The sequence below is a fragment of the Musa acuminata genome, chromosome BXJ3-5, assembly GCF_036884655.1.
Source record: "Musa acuminata AAA Group cultivar baxijiao chromosome BXJ3-5, Cavendish_Baxijiao_AAA, whole genome shotgun sequence".
Classification (NCBI taxonomy): Eukaryota; Viridiplantae; Streptophyta; class Magnoliopsida; order Zingiberales; family Musaceae; genus Musa; species Musa acuminata.
This window is the reverse complement of record NC_088353.1, coordinates 23,100,001-23,110,321: the sequence shown is the minus strand read 5'-3', so window position 1 is coordinate 23,110,321 and position 10,321 is coordinate 23,100,001. Positions and strand designations below refer to the sequence as shown.

At 37.9% G+C, this 10,321-nt stretch overlaps 1 protein-coding gene across 1 annotated transcript in view; it reads left to right on the top strand.

The window, feature by feature from the left end:
• Positions 1-10,161: 10,161 nt before the first annotated feature.
• LOC135637756 (protein BIG GRAIN 1-like) overlaps positions 10,162-10,321 on the top strand; it is a 1,676-nt gene continuing 1,516 nt past the window's right edge. The window contains exon 1 of the mRNA XM_065150525.1: positions 10,162-10,321. This exon is cut by the window's right edge and continues 1,516 nt beyond it. The gene's annotated coding sequence lies outside the window, so the exon portion shown is untranslated.

Here is a 10,321-nt window from a genome sequence, read left to right as displayed (position 1 = left end):
GCAAGAGTTTGAAGTCCCTTCTCGCTGATATGTCCAAGCCTCTTATGTCAAAGATCTATACTTTCACCTTTTTGAATTGCATTAATCTCTCCTTTATGTAGCTTAGCTTACATGATATAAAAAGAGTTAATCTTCTTTCCTTTTGCCACAATCAGAGAACTTTTAGTGAGTTTCCATTTGCTTTCACCAAAATAATGTGCAAAACCCTCATCATCAAGTCTACCTGTAGATATCAAGTTAAGACGAATATCTAGAACATGCCTTACATCTTTGAGTATCAATTTGCTTCCAATACTAGTCTCTAAGCAAATATCTCCAATACCCACAATCTTAGATGTATCACTGTTTCCCATTTTGACATTACCAAAATCACCAGCAGTGTAAGATCTAAAGAAATCACCATGAGAAGTAACATGAAATGAAGCACCAGAGTCAATTACCCAGTTACTGTCCTAAGCTACAATACTGACACAACTGTCATCACAAACAATAGTGATATTACCTTCAGCAGCAACTGTATTGGTCTCTTTCTCATTTTTCTTTATTTCATTATGTTCTCGCTTCCAAAACCTACACTCTTTCTTCATGTGACCTGGCCTATTACAGTGAAAACATTTAATATCTCTTCTAGACTTAGATTTTCCTCTATATCCATGTGGATTTATGCTATGACTTCTTCCACGTCTTTCTTGTTTTTCAGTAACAAATGCCCCAGAAGAAGATTCACCATGTTCTTTCCTTCTGGCATCTTTATTTAGCAAACTGTCTTTAACCATATCTATGGTTAAAGTCCCCTCTGGTGTGGAGTTACAAATAGTCACCACATATGTTTCCCAACTTTCTGGTAAAGAGCTCAGAAGTAATAATCCCTGCATCTCATCATCTATATTCATTTTCATAGTAACCAACTTGTTTGCAAGATTCTGAAATAGGCTTATGTGCTCAACAATGTTACCACCATCTTTATACTTCAAATTTACAAGCCTTCTGAGGAGAGAAATTATATTTCCCACTGTCTTTTTCGCAAAGAGGTTTTCTAACCTTTGCCAAACAACATCAGCTCTGGTTTCATCTGAAATATGTTCATGCAAGTTTATATTCATCCATCTTCTAATATAGGCAATAGCTTTTCTATGTTGAACTTCCCATTCTTCATCGTCCATAGTAGAAGGTTTATCTTTAACCTTGATGAGCTTATACAAATCTTTGCAATAAACGCCTCCAAGTTGAATAATTTGATGAGTTCAATTTAATCATACCATCAGGCTTCATTTCAATCACACAAGAAAAACTAGCATCAAACAACATGTTGCTCTGATACCACTTGTTGGGAAGAAACCTGTTAAAGCGGAATAATTCTTTCCCTCTTTGTGTATTAAAATAGGTTCCTCATCAAAATACCAACTTGATATCCAAATGAAAATATCAACCAGCATAGCATAAACAATAGAGCAAATATTAATCACACAGTGAGACCAAATCTTTTTAACGTGGAAAACCCAATGTGGGAAAAACCACGGGACCGTAATCTACCTTAAACTTTCACTATTAATAATAATAATAACAGGTTTACAATAGGTCTTCTCTAGAATAACTAAAGGATCAGAATAACATCAAGATCATAGATCTTGGCTCAAGAATAGCATATCTTCATCATATATGTTGGATCTCCTCAAAAGAGAATTCTAGGTCTCACAAAGTGAATATCACAGAAAAGTACCTTAGAGAGGATAAACTATAGATCAACACCGTTAGAATTGTAGAGTTTGCTACAAGGATTCTCTACATAAAATTTGGGTTGAAACTGACAACGTTTAGCCACCGATCGTCAAGCAAAAAACTCAGAAACCTAATTTTTTTTCTTTTTTTTTTTTCTCTCTTCTTTATACGCCGTACACTGTACGCTGCGAAAGTAAAGGGGAAGGGATATGTGAATGGGGAGAAGAGAAGGACTGTCCCCTTGCTCCTCTAAGTCTGCCTCATTCCTAGGGATTGCCCCCTGTAGATTTTGTCGCCATGCCTGCCCTTCTTTCTTGTTTCTTACTCCTCTCATTCCTGTCGATGTGTGTGCGCGCATCATTCTACGTCTTTCCCCCTCTTTCTCTGATCCCAAAAACATACTCTGCTCCAGTTCAAGGGAAAAAGCCAGGTGTCGCGGTTCTACTGGAATCTAGTCCTTTTCACATTTCCTCTTCTCCTCTCCGTTCAAAACTTCATGTGTCTATTTACCTATCAAAAGAAGTATCTGAAAGAAGCAATGACATAGATGTGGCAGGGTCAGGCAGATCCATCGTTCTGGACTGAGTCGCCGAGTGATGTCTTCAAGGAACTATGAAAGAATTAATACAGATCATCAAGAAGAAGAGAATAGCAGGTGTCAGAGAGGCTGACATCATCAAATCCTCAAAGTTCACGTGATAATTCAAAGTTTCGTGAATATTTCTGTAACTACACGAGAAATATTTCTCTAACAAGTATAAATAAGATTTATGTTAATGAAACTGATCAAGCTTTCATATCATGTTTTAATCTATCATGGTATCAGAGTAATCTTACATTGAGTAAGACTTCTTTCTTGTTATCCAGCGATAACAATCTTAAAAGTCAACTAACTCTCAGGATCGATCATGGACGTGACCACCCCCTTCTTCAGTCTTCTTCACTCTCGTGATCACCTGCCATCATGAGTCTGTCATCGTCTATGTTGCATTGCTCCCCGTCGTGTCCTCGTCATCATCCTTGCCAACAACAGCAAGCCTTTCTTCCACCCCTTGGGCTTCCTCCTCTACCTCGACCCACCTCCAGCGATGTTGATCTGAGCCGACAACAATCTACCACCTCCAACAACATTGATCAGATCAATGCTCTCTTCCTCACTGATCGCTGCTGTTTGTGCCCCGAGCGTCTTTGCCACCTCGCTGACCTACTACCATTGCTACAACAACAACGCCCTAGGAAGAAGCACGACCCACCTTTGCACCTTGTCACAGCCATTTTCCCACTCTCCACCCGACACCGACAACCTCTTCTCCTCCTTATGTTAGTGTCTTCCCCTCTCCTCCTTTGCTTCGTTGCGGTCACTCATCAAATTTAAGAAAGTCTTCTCCTAGACTTAGTCACACCGAAGCACCTTAGCCTAACTAGGCACGTGTTAGTAACTCTCCACCAATATTTATACCTCCCACAAAACCTAACAATTCCATCACACTTGTACATCCCATGATAACATACTCCAAAAGTAGTATTTTCAAATTACGTCACGTCTTTAACCTTCATGCTATCACAAAATTTTCCTCTGAGCCCGTTGAACCCACTACCATCACTTTGTTGAATCTCGGATTTTGATGATAAAGTCAATTTATGGGTTAATTGATATAATCCATATTATTGAGTTAAGTATGCAGGATTAACTATGATAGCTTGAAGACATAAAGTAAGTCTACCAGAGTCAAGTTCGATGGGTGTTCGAGAGTCCGTCGAAAGTCCGAAGAATCATTAGAAGTGCTGCCGGAACCAACCGAGAAGGAATCAGGGACTTGCCAAAGTTTTCGGAAGTCCGCCAAAGAGATCGTTGGAGGTTTATGGAGATTATCGAGAAGGTTCGGCTACTTGCTAAAGATTCGCTGAACTCGCCACAAGACCGAGAGTCTGCTGGGAATCCACCGAAAGAAATCCGAGGGTGTATCGGAAGTCCGCCGGAAGTTCACCGGAAAACTCGGCGGAAGGAAACTCGACGTTTCCGGTTAAAAACCTGCTTAGGACTATGTCTTAATTTTATAGTTTGTATGTAATTAGGGTTAGGATTAAGGGTTAATCCTAAAATCTGGTTAGGGGCCAACTGGGCCCTAATATAGATTGGTCCGGGCTAAATTAGGAGCCCAACCAGTGACCCGTAAGGTTGGGCGGTGGCACCGCCGGACTGGGTGGTGGCACCACCCAGAACCCGAGATTTCCGACAGTGGCACTGTTAGTACACTATCAGTGTCAGACACTGACAGGCGATGGCACCGCTAGCATCGAGAACCCAAAAGTAATTCAAATTTGGAGCCCAAATTTGAATTCTCTTAGGGCCTATAAATACCACTCAATTCTCAGAAGAGAAGACACCTTTTTGACAAGTTAGAAAGTGAGAAAAAGCTCAAGCAAAGTCTTGTTTTCAATAGCTTAAGTGTTCACCTCCCTCTTTCTCTTTGAAAAATCTATAACAGTATGAATCACTTGTAAAAAGGTTATAAGAGGGGTATTTGATCCTTCCCCTTCAAAGTGATTTGCTAGTGGAAGTTGGGAGCCTCATCGAAGAAGGCTTCGTAAGTGGATATAGGTCATTTGATCGAACTACTTTATATTGTGGTGTTCCTTGAATGTGTGAGTGTTTAATTTTCTGAACCACTTATCTTCTTAGCAGCAAACTATTCGGTTTTCTTCTCTCTACTCGTGACTTCCTTTACTCGAGCTATTTTAGCTAAGTCATCCTTCATCGAATCAAAATCTCTACACATTTATGAAATCAATTTCAAACTTACGAGTTTTAGTTCGCTGCACTAATTCACCCATCCCTCTTAGTGTCACTCCGATCCTAACAATTGGTATTAGAGCAAGGCTCACTCTCATATTTGGTTTAATACCCAAGAGAGATGGCTTACTCCGGCATGCAAGAGGGTCACTCTATTACACGTCCGCCTATGTTTAATGGGTCAGATTATATGTATTAGAAGACTCGTATGAGGATCTTCCTTATTTCCATGGATTTTGAGCTTTGGACTATTGTCAAAAATGAATTTAAAAAATCTTCTCTTTCCGATGAGCGAATGGGATAAATCGGAGAAGGTTTTTGCTTTAAACGCAAAGGCTATGAATGCCTTGTTTTGTGCACTTGACAAAAATAAATTTAATCGCGTTTTGATTTATGATTCGACTTTTGATATTTGGAGAACTCTTGATGTCACTCATGAAGGCACTAGTTGAGTAAAAGAGTCCAAAATCAATATTCTTGTGCATTCTTACAAACTTTTCCGGATGAAACCAAGTGAGTCCATCGGAGACATGTACACCTATTTCACGGATGTCATCAATGGACTCAAAGCTCTTAGTAAAGGTTTTTCTAACTTTGAACTAGTAACTAAAATTTTAAGATCCCTTCCAAAGAGTTGGGATCCAAAAGTTACGACCATTCAAGAGGCCAAGGATCTTAAAATATTTCCTCTCGAAGAACTTATTGGGTCTCTTATGACCTACGAAATGATGTGTCATGCTCATGAAGAGCTCGAGAACCCTCTTCCAAAGAATAAGAAGGATATGACATTTAGAACACAAGAAGACCACTTGAAAGAAACATCAAGTGATGAGGACAGTGACGATGACATTGCACTTTTAACTCGAAAATTTAAAAAAATTATAAGAAAAAATAAATTTAAAAATGACACCAAAAATAAACTTGAACATAAAAAGGACCAAGTAATATGCTACGAATGCAAGAAGCCGGGGCACTTTAAAAATGAATGCCTCCAAGCCAAGAAGAAGCAACCAAAGAAGAAGAAAGCTTTAAAAGTGACTTGGGATGACTCAAGTGATTTCGAAAATGAAGAAGCTAGCAACAAAGAGGAGACAAACTTCGCGCTAATGGCTTTAGGAGGAGAGGTATGTGATTTAATTAATGAAGATTTATCTTTCGATGAACTTTCTATTGCTTTTCACGAATTATTTGATGAGTGTAGAACTATTAGTAAGAAGTTCAATCTATTAAAGAAAGAGCATGCCTTATTACAAAATAAGCTTGATAATCTTCAAACTCCTTCATGCACTAAGTGTGAACACTTAAAAGCAATAAAAGATGAGAATTTACTACTTAAAGAGACCTTAAATAAGTTTAAGGTCAGTAGCAAAGGCTTGGACATAGTCTTTGCAAACAAAGATTACGTCACAAATAGAAGTGAAATTAGTTTTGTGAGAGGATCTCACAAAAATCCTACCACCTTCATTAAAAGACTTACATTACATGTTTCACCTCATTTGAAATGTAACTTTTGTTATAAATCCGGACATGTTGTTTACAAATGTCCATTTAAGAAAATTAGTCTATATAAGTTGATATGGGTTCCTAATAGAACTATAAATAATTCAATGATGAATGATAAAATTAGTAGATCAATTTTTGAGGCACCCAAAATCAAATGGGTACCTAAAAACCATCCTCTTTTGTAGACAAACTCACATATCATCAAGTGTAAGTGGGTCTTTCGAATTAAGCAAAACCCAGATAGATCTATTGCTAGATATAAAACATGTCTATTGACCAAAGAGTTTAATCAATGACCTAGTGTTGACTTCACAAAGACATTCAGTCCCGTTGTTAAATCGATAACAATCTGATTTATCCTGAGTTTAGCTATCAAAAGATTAGCATTTATGATAATTGGATGTTAATAATACTTTCTTACATAAGACTCTAACTGAAGATGTCTTTATGCAACAACATCCTGGTTTCATCTATCCTCAATATCCAAGGCATGTTTGTAAACTACAAAAAACTATTTATGAACTTTGTTAAGGTTCAAGATCTTTGTACATCAAACTCGGCTCGTTTTTTATATTAACTAGCTTTATCAACTATAAGTTTGATACTTCATTATTTCTATGATAACAAAATGGTGGTACAATATATCTTATGTGGATGACATTATCGTCATAGGCAACAATCCAATAGAGATCAAGGGATTCCTTAAGAAATTGGTAAATTGAATCTCCATCAAAGATCTAGGAACTTTGAGCTACTTTTTGGGAGTAGAAGCAATGTACAACTCTTTCTATCTCAAAGAAAGTATATTTAAGATCTATTATCAAAGACAAATATGCGGAACGCCAAAGAGGTTGCCACTCCACTCTCTACTACTGAATTACTCAAATTATATAATGGTAGTGTTACTATGAATCCTACACAATACCGACAAGTACATGGCTCCTTATAATACTTATCTCTCACGTGTCCAAACATCTCATTTGCAGTCAATAAAATATCATAATTCATGCATCGACCATCCACTATGCATTAGTCTACAGTAAAATGAGTCTTGTGATATCTCAAAGGAATCCTTAATCATAGACTCTTTATTTATAAACACTCATCACTTTATCTCCATGCCTTTGTCAATGCTAAATGGTTAGGAAATATTAGTGATAGAATATCTACATCGAGGTATATTATATTTTTTGAAGCAAATCCAATCAGTTGAAGTTCAAAAAAGCAGAAGACAATCGTAAGGTCTACAACTAAAATTGAATACCAAACTATCGCCACCGTTATTGTAGAACTCAATTGGGTCACGAATTTACTAAAGAAACTCGCCATCGTTATTGTAGAACTTAATTGTGATAATGCCGGAGTTACCTATCTATGTGTCAACCTAGTGTTCCACTCACGTATGAAACATATTGTCATCGATTTTTACTTCATTCAGGATTAAATTATCAGACATCAATTATGTGTTTCTCACATAGATATGACTGATTAACTAGCATACTCTCTAAAAACTGCTCACCCGTAAAATATTTTCATTGTATTAGTCCAAGATCGATGTCAAAGAGCTTAATACGTGATAAAAGATAAAATTTCTATAATTACTAAAGAAAATCTCTCTTAACTACTTAATCTTGATAGAGGAAATCTTTCCGGATTTATATTAATGAAACTAGTGAAGCTTTCTCATCACAATTTAATCTATCGAGAAGAAGAAATATTATCTGTTTTATTTTTAACTTTTCTCCCTTGAAAAATTGATTTCTTTTTTAAAATACTGCAAGGCTGTCCAACATAAAGAAAGCACAGATGTGGTAAGGCAAAACCGGTAGCTCACTCACTCCAATGCAGTCAAAATCGAAGACCAGACATGATAGTGTGTGTTTCGAAGAACAAAATCTGCGGAACATAAAACCGGTCCTATTTATTACTTGGTCAAGTCATATGGCAACGAGGTTCACTTTCTACTTGTGATCCGAGGCAACACATTGGATTAATGTTCTCCATCCAACAAAGAAAGATCTTGCACTGCAGTTGGAGATAAATCCAAGTGAGTCATCCTATGTCCCGTAGTCACTTCAAACATCTCCCAAGACTCTTGCTGTCAACATCTTTCCATTAATTATTGGACTTAAATTGCACTCTAATTCTAGAGATGACTAGCTGGGCAGATGAATCACATTTTGTGTGCTAAATATGCTATATGCGAGCATTTAATGTATCAGCTTAGAATTTTCTTCCAGTAATAAATCATCTTTTAACAAATTTATGAAAGATTAAGAATTAAACTCTGGATAAATTTGACTCAAAATATTTACCTCACAATCATCAGACTTGGAAACCAGACTCGCAGACATAGAAATCAAACTCAGAAATGGAAATCACGCCTTCATTAATTACTTCACTAACACATTTATCAGGCTTGGAAATCAAAATCTAAGTAAAATCGAAGAAAAAAAAACATAAAAAATTGCTTCCCTGATAACTTTACTACCAAAAACTTGGAAACCAGACCTCTGTGTGAAATTAACAAAACCATTGAAATAGTTGAGGCAGAATTAAAGAGCCAAAAGATGAACACCATTACACATATATCCATCCACATTCAATTGTATTTTAATATACTAAAAATCAGATGAAGACAGCAGCATTGTCGCAAGGCTTCTGCTTGGATTTTATAATCCCTGAGAGCACCCTACTGTCCAAAAAGCCTACAACAGGCACTTAAAAGGACACATGATTAGTGCTGCGCGTAGTAAAATCTTGTGTGATTCATCTCAAGGCCTGTGCGTGCATCTTTTTGCATGATTACTGGAGCCGGTGTGAAGCTAGTCATGCAACACAAACAATGGCAGTGTCTTTATTATTATATGAAACAATGGCAGGCTCATCAAGGGTAAGGGCAGAAAAGTATGCAGACTATAATTCAACTCTGGATGTGAAAATTCTCTCTTTTTTTATGTGTTGGAGGGCGTAAGGGGGAGAGTGGAGGTGGCTAGTTTACAGGTAGGTCTATAGGGAACGTAACCCAGAAAACAGGGTTTAACCTATCAGTATCAAGTCAACCAATTTGTTGTTGATCTAATCACCTGACTAATCAAAACCACAATAGGTTCCATATCTATGCCTCTGGATATTTCACCCTTTAAGATCTCATCAGAACACAAGATTCCTTCCTGTAAACGACAGTGAATTTTCATTTTTTTTTTTTTTTTTTTTTTGTCTATCTCAACCTCCCTCTCAAAACAAAAAACTCTATGCTCTATGATATATTATGCCACGAGTCACGTCAATCAAATCCCTCGTCAATCAATATAAATCAATAGCATTGATTAAAAGAAGTTACGAACAACTCAAAAGGTCATATAGGATATAAGATTAATTTTGCTTTCTTTTGATGGAAATTAGATGATACCAGAAGGTGGGAGAGAAGGGTATTTTCTTGGTTTCGAATTGTGAATAAAATGAACGCATACGTCTGTTGGAAAGTATGGAAGGGAATGAAGATTGATTCCTTATCTTGAGAGGGGACAGCTTGGCATCCATAGAAAATTTCTACCCCAGCAATAATGATGGAGAAGATTGGATTGGCATCCCCCGTGCGCCCCTTCTCTCCTCTTTTATCGAAACCCCATGTTGCTCCCAGACGACAACAACAACAGATTACTTCCAAAGCACTCTCCGCGACCCCACATCCCATGCAATAATAATAATAATAATAATAATAATAATAATAATCCCCATCGCTTGCAAAGACATGACTCGAGTGGAAAGCGATCTCAGCAACGTGTGGTATTGTTCTGCTAGTTTAATGGGACTCGTACCAAAACGGCAAGTAGGGCCACCGAAGGCAACGATAAATGTTTGGGAACTCCATGGTATCACGAGTCCTTCCCCTACATTCTTTAACACTTTTGAACGCCTAATTATGGAGCTAAACCTCACGCTTTTGACTCTTTTGTGACGCTGAGACCGCTCCGCTGCAGGCCACGACAGAAATGTCGCCGAAGAAACACAATTCACATCGACGATTGAGCCACGAGTAAGGTTCCGACCTAGGCAAACCTAACAACAGCAAGAGAATCGCTTGCCTGGCTTCTGATGCGATTAGCATCATCGCGTCGGTCCTTCATTCGTAACTTGAGTAATGACTCCAAGCAACGGGTCCGTGACTGCATAGTGTGGCACTGTGGGTGTTCTTATTGATTACCGGATGGATGATAACGGGTGAGGATCTGAGGACCGCGGCACGGCGGGAAGTCCCCTCGATCAGCCAGCCACACATCGGACGGAAGGGATTGTTTTGGG